Consider the following 24521-nt stretch of genomic DNA (forward strand, 5'->3'; position numbering starts at 1 on the left):
GCAAACACCCTTTCATCCTCTTCATCCTCCATTTTCAAAAGAAAAACGAAGAAAGCATTCTACGATCCACTTTTTCAACCTTTGCTTTAGAACTGAAAAGGTCTAGATTAGCTTAATTAGTCATTGTGTGACGTATGGTTGAAGACGACTGCTTTTCTTATAGAATCCTCAGTCCAAGTAGTTGCTGGAGAAGAAGATGAAAAGTGTGTGCTCCTATGTCGGATGCCTCATCCCTACTCGGGTAGGGCATTTCTAGGGATTTTTCCCAAGGCAAGCTTCAAAGGTCGACTCATTCATAGGCTCTTAGTTCGCCGGCGTTGGGATCCACCCCTACTGCTGTAGTGACAGAGGCATTATTTGTGGCTTCTATTAAAGATCTGTTATTGCCTATTTCTAGAGAAGCTAGGGTTGGTTTGAATGAAGAGGTTGATAGTTTTGACGATTAGGCGACGACTTCTTCCTCATCTTCAAGTGCAATCATGGCTTCGAGTTCTAGTTCGTATTCCTCTAATGATGTTTTAGATTATAAAGGTTATATGGGGAAGAAACAGAAATGAGTTGTTGCTTCTACATGAACAATATCTATGGTTTTAGGGAAAGATTATGTTCGGTCATCATTAAAGAGTGATTCGAGGAATAGATTCATGGAGTTTGACCGTGGGAAGTTTTCTCAAGAGGAGGCAGAGCAATTCCTTTGCTACATGTTAGGGGATGAGTGTGAATTGAGCATGGTCGTCGTAAGAGATGTTCTATGTGAGTACCCTTATTATTCCTCATACCCCTTTCTAAACTTTATGAGAGAAGTGTTTAGGTTTAATTGTGTCTGACTTCTATTCATTCGTATTTATCTGTAAATCAGTATGAATGTTTATCATCTTATTTAACTTATAAAGATACATGTTTAACCATCTCAAGAACACAAGTTAAACATTCATTATTCTGTAGGTTCTGTAAAAGAGTTATAAAGATTTTCTTTCTTACTTCTTATAAATAAAAGTTATGAAAAGGAGAGAGTTACCATTGATTTACACTTGCACTTTTCCTTTGTCAGGCATCATCTGTTGGTGGTAAAAAGCATAGTGTTTTAACAGACTATATTTTGAAGGTGCTTGGCCTTGATGTATGCTCAGATAGTTGGTAATGACATGGTTAGAAGTGTTTCTAGTGGCCAAAGAAAAAGAGTTACTTCAGGTATCTTTTAATGCATGTTTTAGAAATATTCTCGAATTGTTAAATTTACTTCTATCGACCACTCTAAAATATATTTTTGATTATTCAATATTAATTTTGTTGATATTGAAAATTATAAAATTAATTTTGAACAATTAAAGATGCGTTTCAAAGCAAGTCTCATGACTAGTCTAAAAAATAGGATAGATGGAAATGCAATTATTATATTCAAAATAATTAAGTATATACCATTTTAAAAATATTACCAATATAGTAAATCTGTCAAAGTCTATCAATGATAGGAGTTTATCACTGATAAACCATTGCTATATTTGTAAATTTTAAAAATATTACTATATACATAATTATTATTTCTAAAATTGCTATTTTCTATAATTAACTTTAAAGAAAATCACTAAGTTAGATCGAGAAAAAAAGAGGCCCAGGATTAGTCTAATGCCAAAGCCTTGTGATTCTTGAGCATAGTTTGAGCATAGTTTGGTGGGTCGACCTGGATCAACGTAATCTCTTAAACATAGAGATCTATATATCCTAATTCATGGACTATTTGATAATCCAAATTAAGCTAGACTTGGATTAGCGTTTAGGTTGTAGGCTCGATGATAGGGCTGAATTTCAAAGCGATTTTCATTTTTTCACAATTCCAAAATTACTCTCAAACGTCTCCTTATAAATATATCATTGAATTTCCACCATTAGGCAATTACTAATTTGTTGTGATACTAAATGAAACGTTTTCTTAATTTTGACACAGGGGAAATGATTGTTGGGCCAAGAAAAGCCCTTTTCATGGATGAGATATCTACCAGACTCGATAGCTCAACAACATTTCAAATAGTGAAATGCTTAAGAAATTTTGTTCGTCAAATGGAAGCTACAGTGTTGATGGCTCTTTTACAACCTGCTTCTGAAACATTTGAACTATTTGATGATCTTGTGTTATAATCATATGGTTATCTTGTGTATCGAGGACCTCGAGCAGAGGTTCTAGCCTTTTTCGAGTCATTAGGTTTTAAATTACCACCTCGTAAAGGAGTTTTTGATTTTCTACCAGAGGTATACATGATACATGTATTTAAATTATTAAAATTTGCGCAGTTTCTTTCTTTAATAATTAATTTGGCTAACTAACTTAACTTGTTATATTTTGTGAATCAGATCACCTCTAAAAAGGATCAAGAACAGTATTGGACTGATTCTTCTCGGACATATAAATATACTTTTGTTCCTGAAATTGCTAAACCATTTAAAAAACTCCAAGTTAGGAAGTTTTTGGAGTCTAATCTAAATCTTCCATATGATAAATCATCAAGTCATCCTTTAGCTTTGACTAAAAGGAAATTTGCTGCTTCAAAGAATGAACTCTTTAAAGCTTGCTTTTTCTTAGAACTACTTCTCATCGCCATAGTTTTCTTTATGTTTTTAGGACATGTTAGGTAATATATGTTTTTTTGACCATTTCATTTTGAAATTATTACTAGTTAGGGAAATCATCTTAGTTCGGATTATAAAACATGTATACAAATATACTCTTTAGTTTCGAGTTTTGTTTCAATTTAGTCCACAAGTTTTAAGAATGATATCGTTAATCTCGATTTTCTACTAATTACTCACTTTTTTATCTATTATCTTATTAATAGATGTGATAATTATTAAAAGTAAGTATTAAATAAAAACCAATATTTAAATTACAAATATTGAAATTTAAGGACTAAATTGAATCAAAACTTGAACTTCAAAAATAAAATGATAATATTCTTTTTTTCTTTCTCTTTCTTACTTATTATTTCCATTCATAACTTATGTAGGTTGCATTTGTCAGATTTATTATCTGCACAATGTTCTTACGAACAAGAATACATCCCACAGACGAAATCAATGGCAATCTCTATCTATCTTGCCTATTTTTTGGATTAATCCGTATGATGTTTAATTGATTTTCAAAATTACCTCTTATGATATCTCGATTACCCATTTTTTACCAGCAAAGAGATAATTTGTTTCATCCTTCTTGGTCTTGGTTCATTAGTAGCTGAATTTTGCATGTGCCTTATTCTGTTCTCGAAGTCGTCATGTGGTCTTGTGTTGTGTATTATATAGTTGGTTTTGCTCCTAGTGCTGGAAGGTACATTATATTTATTTGCCTTTTTCTCTATTGTTTTGAGGTGTAACTATTTTCAAGTAATATATTACTAGGAGAGAGCATGATGATAGACTAAAGACCTAGTCTACTATTCAAAACTAAGGTGATCAACGGGTTTTGTTGAAAACCAATTCGCACCAACCACACATCCCCTATATGTTAGTATAAAAAACTTTCATTACGTGGAATTCACAAAAGAATGAAAGAATAATTTGACGATATGTCAAACAATGTAGTAGGCACTACATTTTCATTTTTCTATTACTAATCGCTAGCCTATTTTTAAAATGACTTTCAGGTTTTTTCGCTTCATATTTCTACTCTTTTCAATTCATCAAATGGCTATTGGTCTTTTTCGTTTGGTGGCAGCTATAGCCAGAGATATGGTACTTGCCAATACTTTTGGTTCAACAGCCTTATTAATTATATTTCTATCGGGTGGAATTATCATACCAAGGTAGGATTTGCATTATATGTTTTTAATATTGCCTTTTAAGTTAAGGTCATAAATAAATTATACAATTAACCCTAATTTAGATATATATCATATATATTTTGTAGAAATGATTAAGCCATGGTGGTCGTGGGCTTTTTAGGTGTCCCCACTATCTTATGGGCAACGTGCTATTTATGTGAACGAGTTCACTACCACTAGGTGGATGGAGGTACAATACAACTATTTTCTTTGGTACATGGACGATTTGGCTAGCATGTTAGTTGAGATTGACATTCTCCCATTTATTAGAACAATAAATATCTTAGGCATTAAATTGTTTAAAATCAAACCTTTATCAAACATGTATCATAGCGTACTCAACAGGCACACTTATGACTAATTGTAAACTAAATTCTAAGATCAAAATCATAAATTCATTCAGGAGTTAGTTGCAAATATGATCATCAGATCCAAAGTATTAGTAGAGATATACTTGGAAAAGACAAAATTTAGATATCAAACTATTGGATCCTATCAATGATAGGCTATACAGTAGAAGTAGCCAATTAGCTAGCGATAGAGTCTATCACTTAAAAATATTGCTACGCACTTAATTATTAGTTTTAAGATGTATACTATATTAACATGTCGTTGAATCCATCCTTCCTATGCATATAATTGTTAGATTTTATTTATAATAATGGGTTTTTGATATTGCAGAAATTTAGTATTGGAAATGGAAGTATTGAATACAATGTTCTCCATTCACATAACATGCATAGTAGTGATAATTGGTACTGGTTGGGTGTTGGTGTGGTGTTGATTTATGCGATTGTTTTTTATAATTTGGTGACTTTGGCTTTATCTAACTCCATGGTAAGTAAATAACGAATTTTAATTTTCAAATGAAATTTACTAATGAGCGTTGATATGATAAATATACGCACATATATATGCATATTATCAATTGATAATATTCTTTGTCTTTTCATTCTCGACAGCGTTAAGGAAAGCTCATACTGTAATCCCAACTATTACCGATGGAACTGATTCTACTACAAACAATAAAGGTCAGTTAAATTTTCTTCCCATTTATGTTGGCCTCATGTATTATGGTCTGTTTGGATTAACCATTTAGGTGTTTATAAACACTTATTCTATTCTTATAGACACTTAGAAAGTCAACCCAAACAACCTTAAATCTTCGTTTTAACATTGCTCATATTAATTACACTGTAGAACAAGTTCCACATTCTAATGAAAACGTGGGAAAGAAATGATTCTTCCATTACAACCATTAACAATGACTTTTCACAGTGTCAATTATTTTGTTGATACTCGAAAAGTTAGCTACAAATTTAAATTTTTTATCAAATATATATATCAATTTACATCCTTGCATAGGTTTCTTAACTAATCAATTTAGACCATTTATCAAATGATTTATACTATTTTTACTAGATCTCATTTAAAATCAACTCAAAATTATCTAAATAAAATTACTTTTCTTCAAAAAGTCCCCATAATAGCAGAACCAATAGAAACACAAATTTAATGAAGTCGCAAGTTCAACTTTTAACAATTTAATGAAGTCGCAAGTTCAACTTTAACAATTTTAAACCAAAATTCTAATAGCTTGTTTAAACTGATTTACTTATTAGTTTGAGATTTTCGTTGATACAAACCATAAAAGTAAATTAAAAGTGTATAGATGAACTTATATTATTCAAATTTTATCAAATTTATTCATAGGAAATGAAGCAGCAAGGAATACCAGAAAATAAATTACAACTATTATCAAACGTGAGCGGTGTATTTTCACCGGGAGTTCTTAGAGCATTAGTTGGTTCAAGTGGAGCTAGAAAAACCACACTAATGGATGTTTTTATAGGAAGAAAAACAGGTGGATACATTGAAGGTAAAATTAAAATATCAGGTTTTCCAAAAGAACAACGTACTTTTCCTAGAATTTCTGGCTATGTAATGCAAAATGAGATTCATTCCCCCCAAGTCACTGTTAAGGAAAGTCTTCAATTTTCGTCCTCTTTACGCCTTCCAAAAGAAATCAGTAAAGAGAAACGATGGGTAATTATTTTGACTTTCATCCATAAAAAGATGTACTTAGGTAAATCTCAAACTACACTATAATAACTCTATCATATTTAATGCATGTTTTTCAGGAGTTTGTTGAAGAAGTAACGAGTTTAGTGGAACTTGATACTCTTAGACATGCATTGGTTGGTATGCCAGGTAGTATTAGTTTATCAACACAACAGAAGAAACAATTAACAATTTCAATGGAGCTTGTTGCAAATCCTTGTTCTATCATTTTCATGAATGAACCTACATCTGGACTTGATGCTCGAGCCTCCGCCATTGTAATGCAAACTGTTCGTAATACAGTTGATACATGAAGAACTATTGTTTGTACCATTCATCAACCCAACATCGACTTATTTGAAGCATTCGATTAGGTTTTAGGTCAATAAATTAAACCTTATTCTAAGTCATAATGTAGCTCGTCTCTCATAATAATCGAATTTATTCTAAATTTTTTGTGTAGTTACTTCTTATGAAACGAGGGGGACGTGTTATATATGGAGGAAAGCTAGGAGTACATTCAAAGATAATGATAGACTATTTTGAAGTAAGACTATATAAAATCAGAATACGATAGTATACAGCAAATTATTATGATTATTTTTCATTATCTTATAGGGAATTAGTGGAGTATCTCCAATACCAGATGCTTACAATCCCATTACTTGGATACTTGAGGTTACAACACTAGAACAAATATAGGCTTTAATGTCGCTTGGGAAAAATGAAAAAAGACCATTGGTGTCGGTTTTGAAAAAGCGGATCTTTAATGTCGGTTCTCCACCGACATTAAAGACAAAGCTTTAATGTCGGTTTTAAAACGAAATTAAAGGTCCGCCATTTTGAAAACCGACATTAAAGGTCCATTTAAATTTTAATTTTAATATTTTTATTTTTTGAATAAATTAGACACTTTAATGTCGGTTTTCCACCGACATTAAAGGTCCATTTAATTTTTTTTTAATAATTTTTTTTTGTGAAAAAATAACATTCTCTCTCTTACTTTACCCTTTTCGACCGTCTGCTATACGAAACCATATTCGACATCTCCCTCTCGTCTTCTCCGAACGATTCTCCTCCATTTCTTCTCCGATCGACGCCACCATTTTCATCGACGCCACCATTTTTATCGCCGCCACCATTTTTATCGTCGCCACCATTTCTATCGTCGCCACGATTGTTGTTCTGTTCGCCCATCCTTGGAATCAAATTCGGCCGCATTTCTCTCCTTCTAAAGAAACTCATTCGCTCGTCCGCGTTCACAGCAACCAGCAACCAGGTTCGCCCACCCTTGGAATCAAATTCGTCCGCGTTCACAAAAAACATCCTCTCACATTCTCATTCTCCCTCTCACATTCACAGCAGCGACGGTAAAATTTCCATCTTCTTTCAAGTGGTCGCGATTTTAATTTGGGGTTTTTAGCATGTTTTAATGTATTGTACTTGTTCATTCTTGTTCATCAATTCGAAATTTTAATGTATTAGTTTTAGGTTTTAGCTGTTACCATGATATATATGGAAGATTGAGTATTAACAATGTATTAGTTTTAGGTTTGAGCTGTTGTGGTAATTGAATGTGTGTTTTTTTATTACTATCAAAAGGGCTTGCTCCGGAGATTCCTGAGGATCTTTACCATTTGATTAAGAAGGTTGTCTCGATTAGAAAGCATTTGGAAAGGAACAGGAAGGACAAAGACTCCAAGGTACACATTGTACTCTATACCCACTTTATATAGTAATCAATTAGGGATTATAATGTAGATTAATTGAAGATGAATGGACATTAGCCATAGTTAGAAATGAATATATCGTCAGAGATAGGGAGATTAGGAAAACTATCAATTTTGTGATGAAGTTAGTGGGCAATTCTGTGAGCAAACTTGTCTCTCAGTCTCTTTCACCTTTCTGTAAGTGATTTCATGTAGGAGAGGAGAAATTTCTGTAAGTGATTTCAATTCTGTGAGCATCCCCTACATTTACTTCCATATATATATATATATATATATATATATATATATATATATATATATATATATATATATATATATATATATATATATTCTATTCATATGAGTTGTTAGGTCATTGGCTTGATTTTAAGAAAAATTCTTAAGAGTGGCATCTAGTTAGAATGGTTAAGACTTTGGTGCAATGACTATTTATGACCTCTTGCGATAGTTAGAATTGAGAAGAGTAATGATAGCAGGAATGTAAACATATCCCCATTTAGGAACTTCAACATCTTGTACTACCACTGTGGCTGGTAATACAAGACAGTAGAATATGAAGGTGTTTATATGGGCTGCCACTTTTCTCACAAAGAATAAACTGTATATCACGTGCACTTTCTTCCACGTTGTTACTCTCTGCAAATCAACCCCACGCACACACGCACACACCGAACGTTATTATTACCATTATAGCATTATTGTTCAAACTTAATGGAGGAGTTTTGTTTTCTTAGTTACATTGTTTGTGATAATTTCCACAACCATCTTTCTGAATAAATTGGTCGGCCCACATGACCATCTGTGTTGTTGGTAACGGAAGGCTTTCAATGTGCTGGGGAGTTCATTTTTTACCTGTGCTCATATATATATAAACATTAAGATATGAATTTAAACTTGGTTTGATTATGTAATCAGTAGTTCAGTAAAAAAAAGAAAACGAACCTGAATGTTCCCGAGATATAAGAATTTCCAGCCTTTGAGACTGGCACGGACGGCCAAGTCCATGTCTTCAATAATCACTAGAACAAAAGCTTTAGATCATTCTGATGATGTTGGTCTTGTCTATAGGAGAAATTTTAGGCTAAATTTCTCACACTGCTTTAGGGATAGATGAATTTTTATGTTTGATTTGTTGAAAGTTTTTCTTTTTGAATGGTAATTTACATTTACACTTTCTAGCATGACTGGTCTTTAATTCTTTTGAATATTTGATCAAGGTTTGAATGATTCCATGGTTTCATTCTTGCTTGAAAGAGTAGGTTTAAATTACATCTTGCATGTTAGGCTGTGGTTTGAATTGATCACTATTTTAGTTCGACAGTGGTAGAGATTATTGATGCAGGAACAAAATGTCATAGTCTTAATTTGGTTTCAAGATTGTTTGCAAAAGATTCAATCCAGATAAAAGAAAATGTATAATTTGTGGCCTTTAAAAATAATTGTACCTTCTTATCTGCTACAGCTTCTGTCTTTCTTAATATATGTTTGTGAAAATTCCTTTCTTTCCTTATCTGTTGTTATACTTAATTTCCATTTTGTGGACATAAAGCATAAGCCTCAGTATCAAACCCAATAACAAAAAAAAACTTATTTTCATGCAACAAACCTGCCATTCTTCTGTCATCAAATTTTTATATTGTATTATAATTACTTCCAATTCCAAATATAATGTCATCAAACTTCTAATTTGAATTTTATTTTATTTTTAATATAACTAATCAAGTCAATATCAACAATTAGGATAAAAGAGATTCAAACCACAGACTTCGTAATTACTAATAATATTAACTGAATTCTTCTTCTAAATTTTTGGATTTTGGAATATATCCTATGAGTGGTCTACCAAGGTGTTCGAAACTCAAGCTATCGTAGATGTTTAGTCTTCCTATCTTCATCTTCTATGTGTTCTCTCCTTCATTCTATTGTGGTTGAATTTGATGCTAGCTAGGGAAGGTGGTGAATTTGGTTAATAACTTTTTGTTTGATTTTGCTAAGGTAGATAATGTAGCTAAGTCGTTGTTGAGTTGGGTGAATTGTTTCCTCATCGGAGTTACTCATGTTATGTTGTTGGCTTTATGTTATATTATTATTACTATTATTATTTTCTTTTCTTTTTTCCCTCTTCCAATTCAAAAGACTATGCTGGAAAATGTTGGATATCTAATTTCTTTACTTTTTTTAAAATGTCTTTTTAGTACAATTAAGAGTGGGAGATTTGAACCTAAAACCTTTTATCCTCGAAAACATACAAATGTCAATTCAACTAAGTTCATCTAACTTTTTAGGTTGAGTCATATGGATGTAATTTTTGGTAATTCCCTGTTTCTTTTGATCTTAAAGTTGGTCTCGTATAAATTCCTTAAAAAGAAAAAGAAAATATTAATAAAAATATATATATATTCCTGGACTTTTCATTTGGTGGTTGACACTTGACATTGCTTGCTACCTCAAGCTTCTTCTATATATAACCCAAACTCTTTTAGATTGCTTTTCTTTTAGTCAAGTATTATACGCTATTATTTAGGTTGACATTGGTCTACTTCTAAAATTAGCCATACATTTTCTTTTCCAAATCATAACAAAACCAAAACTAAAACTAAAAGAAAATGTCATAGTCTTAATTTAGATTGTTTGCTTAATATTATTGTAGTTTCTTTTCGGTTTATATAGAACTTGTTAGTTTTTGGAATGTGGGTTCAGTTTAAGTTTACTTAATTTCGTTGTTTTCTCGATTTTTTTTGTAGATTAAATTGCATCTTATATAATATGGATAAGTCGTGGATGCAAAAGAATAGAACGTCATCTGAGTATGCTTATGGGGTTGAGATGTTTATTAAAAATGGGTTGAAGCATTCAAAGACGTCAAATGTTATGGCCTGTCCTTGTTTAAAGTGTGTGAATGCAAAAACTTTAGATGTGAATACAATTAGAGATCACTTGTTTTTTAACGGCATCGATCAGAGTTATCAAGAATGGATTTTTCATGGTGAATCACTACCAATAAAGTGTCTTTAGTAGTGTAAAAGAAGAAATTGACGAGGATGATGTTGATGACACAATTGGAATGTTTGAGGCTGCACATAATTATTTTAATGACAAGTCAGAAAATTTTGAGGAAGTAGTAGATGATGCCAAGAAACCATTATATCCTAATTGTACGAATTTTACCAAAATATCTATGTTTACTATTGGTTTGCCATGGATGGTAGGATGTGTTGTTTGATATGTGTGATTATATATAAGTGTATATATTGGAGGATTTGGAGTAGTTGGACTTATAGTGTTGAATATAGTTGTGTTTATTGATATGTGATTATATGTAAGTGTTGGATGATGTGTATTTGTTGTAGTTCTATATGGAAGTGTGGAAAAGTGTGCTTGTATTTTAGTGTTGGATCTTATGCATTGTAGGTGTTTACTATTGGTTTGCCATGGATGGTAGGATGTGTTGTTTGATATGTGTGATTATATATAAGTGTATATATTGGAGGATTTGGAGTAGTTGGACTTATAGTATTGAATATAGTTGTGTTTATTGATATGTGATTATATGTAAGTGTTGGATGATGTGTATTTGTTGTAGTTCTATATGGAAGTGTATGCTGGAATTTTAGGTATTATTGTGTGCATTGAGTAGTAGGCATTATAGCTAGTGTGCAAGCCATTTTTTTATTTTTTACAATATACGATGACGAACATTTCCGGACGTAATTCGACTCAAATAATATCGGTTTTGCTGTCATAAAAACTATTATAAATACGACATGAAATGAATCTTTAAAAACGACATTAAATGTGTCTTTAATGTCGGTTTAAAAAACGACATTAAATGTGTCTTTAATGTCGGTGGAAAAACGACATTAAATGTGTCTTTAATGTCGGTGGAAAAACGACATTAAAGATGTGCACTAAGCGACATTAATGTCGGTTTAAAAACGACATTAAAGACATAACCGACATTAAAGATGAACCGACATTAAAGACCTTCAATAACACCTTCAAAGATGTCGGTTTATAACGGACATTAAAGGTCTTTAATGTCGGTTATAAACCGACATTAAAGCCCAACCGACATTAAAGGTCTTTAATAACGCTTACAAAGATGTCGGTCGCCAAGTGACATTAAAGGCCTTTAATGTCGGTTTTAAACCGACATTAAAGGCCAAATTTCTTGTAGTGATTTTGCTGACATTTATAGAAACTCCGGTCAATTCAAGTGCTGCTATATATGTAGTCTAGACATTTCTTTTTATATTTTGGTGAGATTTAGTTCCTCAATTTTGATATTTCTATTTACTTGCTCTCTCAACTAATCTCAGTATTACAAATTTAAGCTTTGTACAGAAACTTGTTTGTTTTTTGATTTTTGAAAACTAAGTCTACTCTTTCCCACTAAGCCTCTTGCTTTGATATCTATCTTTTACCAACGTTTTCAAAAACCAAATCAAAATTTGAAAGCAAAAAAAATATTTTTAAAAACTTATTTTTGTTTTTGGAATTTGGCTAAGAATGCAACTCTTTTACTCAAAATTGATACAAACCATGGTAAGAGAATGAAAGGAAACATGTATAATTTTCAAAAACTTAAAAAAAAAAAAAAAGAAATAATTACCAAACAAGATTTGATTTTATTTCCTTTTTCTTTTTTTAGGATCTCAAAATAAAAGCTTTAGGGACTAAACGAATACGAAAAAACAATGTGAGATAATCAAATAACCTTCAGTTAATCCACATGTTAATAACTATTGTAATAGCTAGAGAAACAACATAAGAGAATAACACAAGAAACTTTGGTAACCCAGTTCGGCCAATGTTGCCTACGTCTGAGGAGCTGCACACAACCCTGATGAGTAATTTTATTAAGATTCACTTTAGTCAATATACATTGATACAACATATAAACTCTGTTCAACTATATAACTAAAAAACATGCGTATTAGCTTCGGACTCCAAACTCCCCCTAAATGCATGAGTAACTTTCCTCCATGATGTCTGATTTCAGCCTGAATGCATGCGTGAATGCCTTCAATGATATCTTTATATACTTCTAAAGATGACTGTGACCACACAGACCACTATCTCATCCTTTTCATTACTCATCAACAATATCGACTTAGATCAACATGTTGATCTTATAGACATAAGATCATAATACCTTTTCGTTCATGCAACTTCTACAACCAATTCTTCAATAACCTTCAGCCGTAAATAATCTTTTTAATATTTTTTCGCGCACAATTTCTAACTTCGAAAACCCTATTTATACATATAAGATCTATATGTATAAATCTTATTTCTTCAAAGATAATTAGTAAGATTCCTAAAATAAAGAGAATCTTTTTATCCTTTAATTATCTTATCTTTTAAAAGAATAATCTAATAATATCTTTTAGACAAAATCTTCAACAAACTCCCCCTTTTGTCTAAAAGAAATTTCTTTTCTGGTTCAAGACAATGCTTCCATAGAACCATCTTTCAACATAGATAGGTTTTAACATGTCATAACAAAATTCACATGATCATTGTATCTAACATCACACGCTTCCAACACTTAACCAAACCGAATCATCATTTCAAGCATAGAAGATTTTCAAACAACAAAAGTCAGAAGATATAGGGACAACTACTTCTGTCTTCCTACTTTCTTTGAAAAGATCAAACGAAAAAAAACAAGAAGAAACTTCTACTAAAAATTAAACAGCAGCAACTCAACCAAACCAACATCAGCAACACACTCATAGCACCCCACAGCCACAGCACCATCCAACCTGCAACCTGCTGCTACTCCCCCTTTGAACCAGAAAAAAATATCAGTCAAATTCATGATCCCTTTGATTGGTAGACAGTGCAAAAGTCTTCAAATGACGAATGAGAGAGTCAACTTCTAGCCGTCATTCAGACAATAGATTGATGGAATTAGACAGAGCCCGAGATTCAGCAGTAAGTGAATTAACAATTCTAGAACCTAACTCTCGATCAATAAAGAAGCCATCAACAGACTCATTCCAGTCACCTGTATCGAAGATGGGTGGCCCTCGAGAAGGATGCACATCATGATCAATATCAAGTACATGACTGCCCTAAAAAAGTCTGTAGCTAAGGGACAATGTTTTAAGATCAGGTTCAGGAGCATTAGATGTAGTGACTAATTGGCAATTGGCAATACCAATCTTATGTAGGATTGCATATTTGACACTCAGAGCAACTGCAGGTATACCATTGACAGGCCACAAAGACAGAGTCCCACCAGATAAAACAGAAGCCAAAACTTCAGTTGAAGGAGACGACGAAGAACAATCAAGAACAACAACATTTTCTAGAAAACCGTTTATCACAGTAGGAGAAATTACAAATTTGAAACCCCTAATATGAACGGTCTGATAATCTGGGCTACTAGGATCATTAAATTCATCAGGCAAGTTGACTATAAACTCCCTAATAAGCTGGGGGTAAAATGGTCCGACATTTGAAATAGTTTTCGATAAACCTGCCCTTTCAATAAGATTCATGATACTCACGCAGGACTAATGTTTGTCGGAGACATTTACCTCATCCGCTAACCTCCGCTGGACCAAAAACTTCCAACGCTGAACATTCTCCTCGTGATGAAAGGATATTCCATCGAGTGGAACAGATGGAATATTAGGAGGAATCTTCTTTCTATTAGTTTTGGTAGTTATATTACATCGATTCTGTTGAGATTTCCTCTTTGCTGGTTGTGATGCAATAGGGATTTCAGGAGAAGCATGTGGAACAGTTGGGTTATTATCAGCAGCAGCAGGAACTTCTTCAGAATGAATGTTAGGATTTGGAGGATCTAGCTCATCCTCTTTATTACGAACATCAGTTCTAACTTCAGGTTCAGCAGAAACATCACAAGGAACAGATGCATGGGCAACATTCGATTCAGAGGGAAGTGACTCTGAAAGAGGAGAGTGCATTGAAGGTCCAGGTTGAACATTAGAAGTGTGCTAAATACCAGGAGTAGGAACAAACACTCATTTAGTTGACGAGCTTTCCTGAGAATGAATAGACACGGAAAGAGCAGTAGGCATTTCAATAGCAACCTCAGGAATAGTAGTCTTCTTTAACAGTCGAGCCGAAGGTACGTCATCTAGGTCATCTAAATCCATATCAAACAGAAGAGTCTCAGGAACATTCGGTGCATATGTACCTGAAGGCGCATGATTAGGAGAATCAACAGTTTCTGGCACAGACTTAGATAGTCTGTTTGAAACCTCTGCTTGAGATTTTTTGAATGGGAGCCAATAAGGTCTCCATGGTGGAGTACTTTTAAACCTAAATCCTCTCACCTTTTGAACAGAAGGCGACGAAATTTAAGCTGCAAGTTCATCTTCGGACGATTTTACCATATACGAACCCTTTCGAGTATTCACCATAATGCACTTTACACCAAAGCACAGAGCAGAATGTTTTGAAAGTAAAAAAAATGAAGAACGTCGAAGATGAAACAAACAAGATAATGCTAGTTTAAATAACCAGTAATGATTAAGATTCTTAAAAAAAAAACTCTTCAAGTGTCGAAAAGATAGCCATTAATTTCGAAGATGGCGCTGACACCATCTTTTTAGTTGTTCACCGAGTTAAATGCGACATACTTTTAAGCCAGTATGTAAATGCTCAAATTTGTTTGCATCAAGTGGCTTAGTGAAAATATCTGCTAATTGAAAGTTCGATCGAATATGATCCAGTGTAATAACTTTATTTTCAACAAGTTCTCTAAGAAAATGATGCCTAATATCAATATGTTTGGTTTGACTATGTTGAACTGGATTTTTTGATATATCAATGGCACTCATATTATCACAATATAAAGTCATGATATCCTGTGTGAATTCATACTCATGCAACATATTTTTCATCCAAATCAACTGCGTACAAGCACTCCCTACAGCTATATACTCAGCTTCAGCTGTAGACAAGGAAACACAGTTTTGCTTCTTACTGAACCATGAGATAAGATTATTCCCAAGTAAGAACAACCTCCAAAGGTGCTTTTTCTATCATCAGAAGAGCTTACCCAATCGGCATCGCAATATCCAACCAAGATCGAAGTCATGTCATAGAAATACAGAATTCCAAAATCACTTGTTCCATGAGCATACTTGATGATCCTTTTAACAGCTTCTAAATGTGACGTTCGAGGATCAGCCTGATAACGAGCACATATCCCAACAACATAAGCAATGTCAGGTTGACTGGCAATTAGATACAACAGACTATCGATTATGCTTCTGTAAAGTTTGTGATCTGCTCTAGCACCATCAGTATCTTTAGTAATTTTAACGTATGTCGCAGCTAGAGTCCTTTTGTGTCGAGATTGTTCTAACCCAAATTTTTTAACTATGTTCTTGGCATACTTTTCTTGAGATATGAATATACCCTCACTTTTCTACTTGATTTGAAGCCCTAGAAAACATGATAGTTCTCCCACCATGCTCATCTCAAATTCTGAATTCATGATATCAATGAAGTTATTAACAAGATCTTGAGGAAAACCTCTAAATATGATATCATCAACATAAATTTGTGCAACAATGAGTTGATCATTTGTTCTGTGTATAAATAATGTCTTGTCAACCCTGCATCTGGAATATCCTTTACAACTTAAATAAATTGTCAATCGTTCATACCAAGCTCTAAGGGCTTGCTTAAGCCTATACAAAGCTTTATTAAGCTTATACACATGCTGAGGATATTCAGAATCAATAAATCCCTTAGGTTGTGCAGCATAGACTTCTTCGTTTAAATAATCATTCAGGAAAGCACTCTTTACATCCATTTGATATAATTTAAATCTTTGAATACAAGATATTCCGAGTAACAAGCAAATAGCTTCAAGCCTAGCAACGGGTACAAACGTTTCATCAAAGTCAACCCACTCGACTTGAGCATAACCCTAAGCAACCAAACGAGCTTTATTCTTTGTCACACACCCTGCTACATCAGTCTTATTTTTGAAGATCTATTTTGTACTTATAATAGTCGCTCCTTCTGGTTTGGGAACTAATGTCCAGACATTGTTAGGCCTGAATTGAAGTAGTTCTTCTTGCATTGTATTTAACCAATAATCATCTTTAAGAGCAACATCAACACTCAAAGGTTCAATGGCAAATGTATAACATAAATCAGTGATCATCTTCAAGTAATCTACTTTCTCTTTCTTTTTAGTGATAATTCCAGCTGAAGGATCACCTATTATAGAGCTTGATGGATGATTCTTTCTCACATGTGTGCAGACGGAACAAGTTCAGAGTTATCAGCTATAACTTCCTTAGATATTGTTTTTTAGTTTATATCAGCACCATCTGCCTGAGCATCAACTTTAGGTACTTCCGCAGGAAGTGTAGAAGAATCCACAGACATATTTGGAGTCTTATCATTCTCATCATAAGTTCGTTTGGCAGTTGATTCAAAATCATTTACCACAACATTGATCGTTTCCATAACTGTACCAGATCTATTATTAAAGACTCTATAAGCTCGGCTATTCTGAGAATATCCAAGAAAGATTCCTTGTTCTGATTTCACATCCCACTTTCGATGATATTCTCTATCAGCTAGAGTATAACAAGTACTTCCAAATATATGAAAATACTTTACATTAGGTTTTCTTTCCTTCCAAAGTTCATATAAAGTGACAGCCATTCCAGATCGAGTAGTAGTTCTGTTGTGAATGTGACACGTTGTGTTAACCACTTCTGCCCAAAAATTTAAGGGTAAATTTTTGGCATGTACCATGACTCGAGGCAACTTTTGTAGGGTTCTATTTTTTCGTTCCACTACTCCATTTTGCTGAGGAGTTATGGGAGCAGAAAATTCATGATGTATACCTTCTGATTCATAGAAATTATTTAGATTTTCATTATCAAACTCCTTACCATGATCGCTTCTGATCCTGATAATCTTTTTTCCTTTTTCACATTGCAAATTTAAGCATAGACTGATACAAATTTTAGTAGTATCTGATTTTTCTTTCAAGAAACAAACCCAAATAAATCTTGAAAAATCATCCACAGCAACCAAAACATACTTCTTTCCCCCAGACTTTCAGTTTGCATAGGACCTATAAGATCCAGATGTAGTAACCCAAAAACTCTATTTGTGAAACATACCTTTAGGCTTTTGTGAGAAGTTTTAGTTTGCTTTCCAATTTGACAGTCACCACAAAAGAATTTTCTAGTGATGTCTATAGTTGGAATACCCTTAACGGCCTCGTTTTTAATAGATTTATCTATGCTTCTTAGACTAATGTGCCCCAACTTTCTATGCCACGACCAAGTTTGGTCTTCTTTAGATATCTGACACACATTTGAGTTATTAGAGGTTCCGTGATAACAGTTATCTGTTTGTCATCTGCCACTCATAAGAACATGATTATCTTTGTCAGTAACTACACAACTAGCTTTACTAAAATTTACACTGTAACCTTGATCGTATAGTTGGCTTACACTAATCAAATTCACCTTTAATCCATCCACATATCTAACATCATTTAGACAGGGTAGATTATTTTTATCAATATTTCCTTTAGCTATTATTCTTCCTCTCGCACCATCATCAAAAGTAACATGATCCAAGGCACATTCCTTTAACTCAGAGAAGAATGACCAATTACTGGTCATATGTCTAGAACAACAACTATCAAAGTACTAAGTATCACTCGTGGTTTGAACAGTTGTAAAGGCAATATTGTAATTTTCAGATGATTTAACTCTCCAAACCATTCGACTTCTTTTACTTCTATTCCATTTTGAAAAAATAGAACCATGCTTATGGCTTCCATATTCTGTCTTCTGCTGATACCATGTGTCTTTACATAATTTATAGCAAAAGGTCTAATATGGCCTTCTTTACCATAGTGATAACAAATCCTTCTAGGAGATTTAACAGGATGGCTAACAACAGTGGTTGTAAGAGTTGTTTCAGTTTCAGCTTTCACTAAAGCAGGAACAAACTTTATTTCAGATGTAGATTTAAGACTATTTACTGAGGCATCAAAACCAAGACCATATTTACTTGAACTGTTCTGTCTTGACTTTAGTATTGAATCTAAGTTTTCAGTTCCTGAGTTTAACATCTTCACATATTTAATTGTTTGATCATAATCATTCTGAACCTCTTTCAACTTCAGTTTTAGAGATGATATGACTAACATTAATCGTTCATTTTCTTCCATCAAATCTTGAATTCTCTCGTTTTGAATTGCTCTGGCTTCAGTATCTTCTTTCCTTAACATCTTGAGTTCTTCAAAAGTTAAATCTTTATCATTATCTTCATCCGAACATCCACTATCGTCTCCGGGATCAATTTTGGTAAAGCATGTTGTGAAGGCATTCATGCTACTATCATCTTAAGTATCATCAGTGTCCTCATCTGACAAGGTAGCATAATAATTTTTCTTTTGTCTTCTTAAAAATGTGGGACATTCAGTCTGGTAATGACCAACTCCCCCACATTCTCTACATCTGAAAAACCTTCATTCTCCCTCTTTTTTCTTTCCATAATCACTGCCCCTCTTGTTTGAGACTTCATTATACCTTCTTGTAGTGTTCTCACCATCTTTTCTTTGATATTGATTTAAATCTTGAGCATTTGATCCTTTAGTATTCATATTTTTTAATCTCCTAACCACTTTAGAGAACTTCTTTGTCAGTAGAGCTATTGACTCATCCATGTTGATTTCGTTATCAGATTGATTCACTGTTGTCTATTCTTCATATGTGGATTTAAAAGCGATCCCATTTCTTTTCTTGTTCTCTCTATTAGATATAGTCATTTCAAATGTAAGCAGGGACCCAAATAACTCATCAAATTTTAATGTAGTAATATCATGTGCTTCCTCTATGGCAGTGACCATGTCAAATTTCCTAGGTAGAGACTGAAGCATATTCCGCACTATCTTAGAATCAGAAATTTTTTCACCAAGCAACAAAGATTCATTAGCAATCTCCAGAACTCTCTCATTGTATTCTGAAACAGATTCATCTTTAGACATTTTCAATGCTTCAAATTTCGATGTTATCAGCTGTAATCTGGATATCTTGACTTTAGAAGTCCCTTCATAAGCAACTTCCAATATTCTTCATACTTCTTTGGCTGTACCACAGGAGTTTATAAGTTTGAATACAATTAGGTCTACACCATTGAATATTGAATTAAGAGCTCTAGCATTCCCAACTGATGCTTGTTCTTCAGCATCAGTTCAATCAACCTTAGGTTTCGGTACTGATACACCATCCATAGTAATCATCGGAGGTTTATAATCAGCAACAAGAGCTCTCCATGCTTTTCCATCTAATGTTTTAATAAAAATTATCATACGAGGCTTCCAATTTGAGTAATTTTTTCCATCCAGTACAAGAGGACGAGAAGCTAATGGTCCCTCTCTGATTATCTCCATGATATTGCAACCTTGCTCTGATACCAATTGAAAAAATAATGTGAGATAATCAAATAACCTTCAGTCAGTCCACATCAGAAGAGAATAACACAAGAAACTTTGGTAACCCAGTTCGGCCAAAGTTGCCTACGTCTGAGGAGCTGCGCACAGCCCTGATGAGTAATTTTATTAAGATTCACTTTAGTCAATATACATTGATACAACATATAAACTCTATTCAACTATATGACTAAATAACATGTGTATTAGCTTCAGACTCTAGACTCCCCCTGAATGCATGAGTAACTCTCCTCCATGATGTTTGATTTCAGGCTCCCCCTGAATGCATGTGTGAATGTCTTCAACGATATCTTTATATACTTCTAAAGATTATTGTGACCACACAGACCACTGTCTCGTCCTTTTCATTACTCATTAACAATATTGACTTAGATCAACATGTTGATCTTATAGACATAAGATCATAATACCTTTTCGTTCCTACAGCTTCTGCGACCAGTTCTTCAATAACCTTCAGTCGTAAATAATTTTTTTAATATTTTTCCACGCACGATTTCTAACTTCGAAAACCATATTTATACATATAAGATCTATATGTATAAATCTTATTTCTTCAAAGATAATTAGCAAGATTCCTAAAATAAAAAATAATTTTTTTATCCTTTAATTATCTTATCTTTTAAAAGAATAATTTAATAATATCTTTTAGACAAAATCTTCAACATAATATATACACATATATTTTGGTTAAAAGTTATAAAATTAGGATTATGTTTTGAAAATTTTTGTCATGTGTTGGAATGTTGAAGAAACCATCAAGCAATATAGTGTTCTACCAAGTGGTGGAGAAGCGTTAAATTTTGATTCCACATACTCGCAACGGACATTGTCCCAATCTATACTTTGTCTTTGGAAGCAAAGGCTTGTTTATTGGAGGCGTCCACAATACAATGTCGTGAGATTATGTTTCACCTTCATAAATGCAGTCATATGTGGTTCCGTCTTTTGGGATGTTGGTATGAGAAGGTAAACATATCTTTTTCTCATCTCATAGTTTTAAGCTTTTGCCTTTTATATTTGTGCTCGAATTTTGTTTCTAATTAGGTTTTAACCTATTATATTTAATTTATTACTCTAAATAGAGTTTGACTTCTAATTCTCCCCCTAGGTTTAAAAAATATTACATTTTTGCCTCTCAAATTTTTTATAGTTTGGTTTCACAGGACTTCAAGATTCAACATGTTTTTACTCTTGAATTTTTGCTATTTTTCACTTTTAGTCCAAGCCACCCTAAACCCTAAACAAAATACTAGTTGATCAAAGAGTAAAAGTATAAATTTTATAATCTGGGAGCTAGGTAGAAACGACACTCATAGTAAAAGTATAATGTTTTGAAACTTAAGGTTCAAATGAACTTACTATAGAGAAAGCTGGAGGTCAAGTAAAAATGAATTTTATCTTATGAAGAGCATAAGGTTTCTTGATTGTTTCAGTGTTTAATCCCCAACATACCTCATCGAGATAGTGTCTCTTTTGAGTTCATCATTTTTGATCGGATCATACTTTTTTCCATAAAAGAATATGTAACAAATAAATAAATGAAAAAATATATAAATCATGTATGTAAAAATATTTCCTAATAGAACTATACTCCAAGTTTGGTATTTCTTGTTATTTTTAACATTTTGCTGAATTAATTTTATGAATGTTTGAAAGGAATTCAACTCAAGAACGGATGGTTATTACGGGAGCTCTATACTCTGCATGGTTATTCTTTAGAGTAAATAATGCTTCTTCTGTACGACTAATTGTTTCGATTGAGAGAACAGTACTTTATCGAGAGAAAGCAGCATAGATGTATTCTCCAATTGCTTATGCATTTGTCCAAGTACTTAATTTTAATTAATTGTACTTTGACATGAAATAATCTATGTATAATAATAATGGTTTTTTTCTTTTTTGTATTTGCAAATTAATTATTAAATAATAATCAAACTTTTGATTTGTTGCTTATTCCCTAACAGGGTTTAGTGGAATATATTGCTGCACAGACATCATGTTTGGTGTTATCACATATTTAATGGTTAACTTCGATAGAAACGTTGGTAAGTTCATTAGATTTAATGTTTGTTCGTGGATTGAGTTGGAGCACTTCTGAACATTTAGGTTATTTGGATATATATCTATTTAAATTTTTTGTTATTTTTAAGAAGTACAATATTCAAGATTAGTAACGCACAGTTAATTTGTATTATGATAATTTACTTTTAGAAATGTCAAAAAGTTGTGTTTATTAGTGGTTGGAGATAAAATGATCTATAAAAATCATGAAATTATTTAAAGCTTAGTAGTCGTAAAAGAGACATACTTTTAAAATTAATAATAATTTTGAGTTGAACTCGAATATTTTAATTAGGTGAACCCAAATTAATTGGTCATTATTCTAGGTGAATCTATATAAACCAACTTAATCTAATTAATAGAGTTTTTATTAATCGGAATTGGATTAATCGAGTACTTTAGGTCATCAGATTTTTTGAACATCTCTAATGCTTTTCCTATGAGTTGTTCTATTCTACATTTGTTTGCTAAGAAATAACTTTGTGTGTTTGGAAATTTTGCTGGCAAATTCTTTCTTTACATCCTCTTCATGTTCCTTACCTTCACCTATTTTACATTTTATGGTATGTTGATGGTTGGCCTTGCTCCTTCACAACATATGGCAGTCATTGTTTCTTCCGCTTTCTACTCGTTATGGAATCTCCTCTCAGGCTTTCTCATTCCAAAACCATTAAGTTTGAAGGTCCGTTTAGATTAACTTTCTAATTCGTTTAAGTGTTGCATGTGCTATTAATTAATTCGGTATATATTTCACATCTTATTAGAGCATTGCTGGATGGTGGATTTGGTTTTACTACATCTGCCCAATTTCATGGACATTGAGGGGAATTATAACATCACAGCTTGGTGATGTAGAAACCATAATTGTTGGACCAGGTTTTAAGGGTAACGTGAAACAATACTTGGAAGTAAGCTTAGGTTATGGTGGCGACGGTATGATCGAAGTTTTCATTGTCTTTCTCATTGCCTTCATCCTCCATTTATTTACTGTCTTTCCAGTCTCCGTCAAGCTCATCAACTTCCAGAGAAGATAGAAAACAAGTACATTATTTTGTGTTGTTTAGTTTAAGATTGCGCAATACATGATATAATATATATGTAATATCCATTTTTAATAATATAGGTCTTTTGGGGAAACGAGATATAATTCAATTTTAATCTGTGGACACACATTTCAAATTTTGTATATTTTATATTTTATGCTTCATGAGATTGATAAAGACAATTTTTTTTTTCGAAAATTATCCATATCAAAGAAAGTATAGTTTCGAGGTTTATTTACTTATTTATTTAAGAATTTGATTAGAGATTTAAGATTTTGTCTGAGAAAAGAGAACTCATACTGAGAAAATTGGGAGGAAAAAACTTATGAATTCCTAACTTTAGTTTTAATTAAAAAAAGAAAACTAAAAATCATATCGTGATTCAATAGGCCTGATTTTGTCGACTAATTTTGATCAATAATTTAATTTACAAAATGGTCGATATGGTAATAGTTCATAAAATATTTTTAAAATTGATGTTTATGACCATAGTATTAACACTTAAAGAACTTGTTCTTATTTGTCTTGAATGTGATAAAACAATTAAAGTGTCAACAACAATAATTGAGACGATCCCTCAGTTAACTACCGAAGATACATCAAACGGTGTAATAAATAAAAACAATAGGAACACAAGACATTGTTGACCCAGTATGATGATTCTGCGTCTACGTCTAAGGGTCCGACCCAAGATAAGAGATTTTATTTTTTTGAGATATAAATCATAATAACAATCTTACGATCTTAGGTATAGAGATAAAAACAACTATTATTCACTCTGCACTTTAAGTGATACAACTTTACTATAAGTAAATCTATCACTAATCTATTTCAAAGATGACTAAGATAAAACAAAAATGGGAAATTGCCAAAAATAGGTTAAAAAAAGAGATTTAAATGAATTTTGGGACAAGTTTTCAAAAGAAAGACTTTTAGGACAATTTGGGTGTGAATAGACAAAAATGCCCTTCCTTTCCTTTCCCTCTTCCACGTTGCTTTCCCTTCTCTGATTCGTTCTCTTTCGCGTATAGTTCCGTTTCCCTTCTCTTTTCTTTCGTGTAGAACACTTGAACCTACTCCGGCCATCGTCAGTTGTTCATCGTCACTTGCCCATCGTCGCTTGCCCATCGTCGTTTGCCCTTCGTCGCTTGCCCTTCGTCGCTTGCCCTTCGTCGGTCGTTGTCCAGTGCATTTCGTCGCTCCTATTCGGACCATTCAATCAACTTCGAGCGTCTTATTTAGGTGAGTTTCATGTATAACCGATTTTCAATTTATCTGCTGTAAGTAAATGTTTGTTAGGGTATTTGGTGCTATTTTCATCCGTAATTGTCTG

The 24521-nt window shown here is 32.9% G+C and overlaps 1 pseudogene; it reads left to right on the plus strand.

Annotated features, from left to right (window-relative positions):
* The first annotated feature begins 479 nt into the window (after window positions 1-479).
* Window positions 480-23179, plus strand: LOC103502506 (ABC transporter G family member 31-like; annotated as a pseudogene).
* The last annotated feature ends 1342 nt before the right edge of the window (window positions 23180-24521 follow it).

Source organism: Cucumis melo, chromosome 7 (genome assembly GCF_025177605.1).
Source record: "Cucumis melo cultivar AY chromosome 7, USDA_Cmelo_AY_1.0, whole genome shotgun sequence".
In the NCBI taxonomy this organism is placed as follows: domain Eukaryota; kingdom Viridiplantae; phylum Streptophyta; class Magnoliopsida; order Cucurbitales; family Cucurbitaceae; genus Cucumis; species Cucumis melo.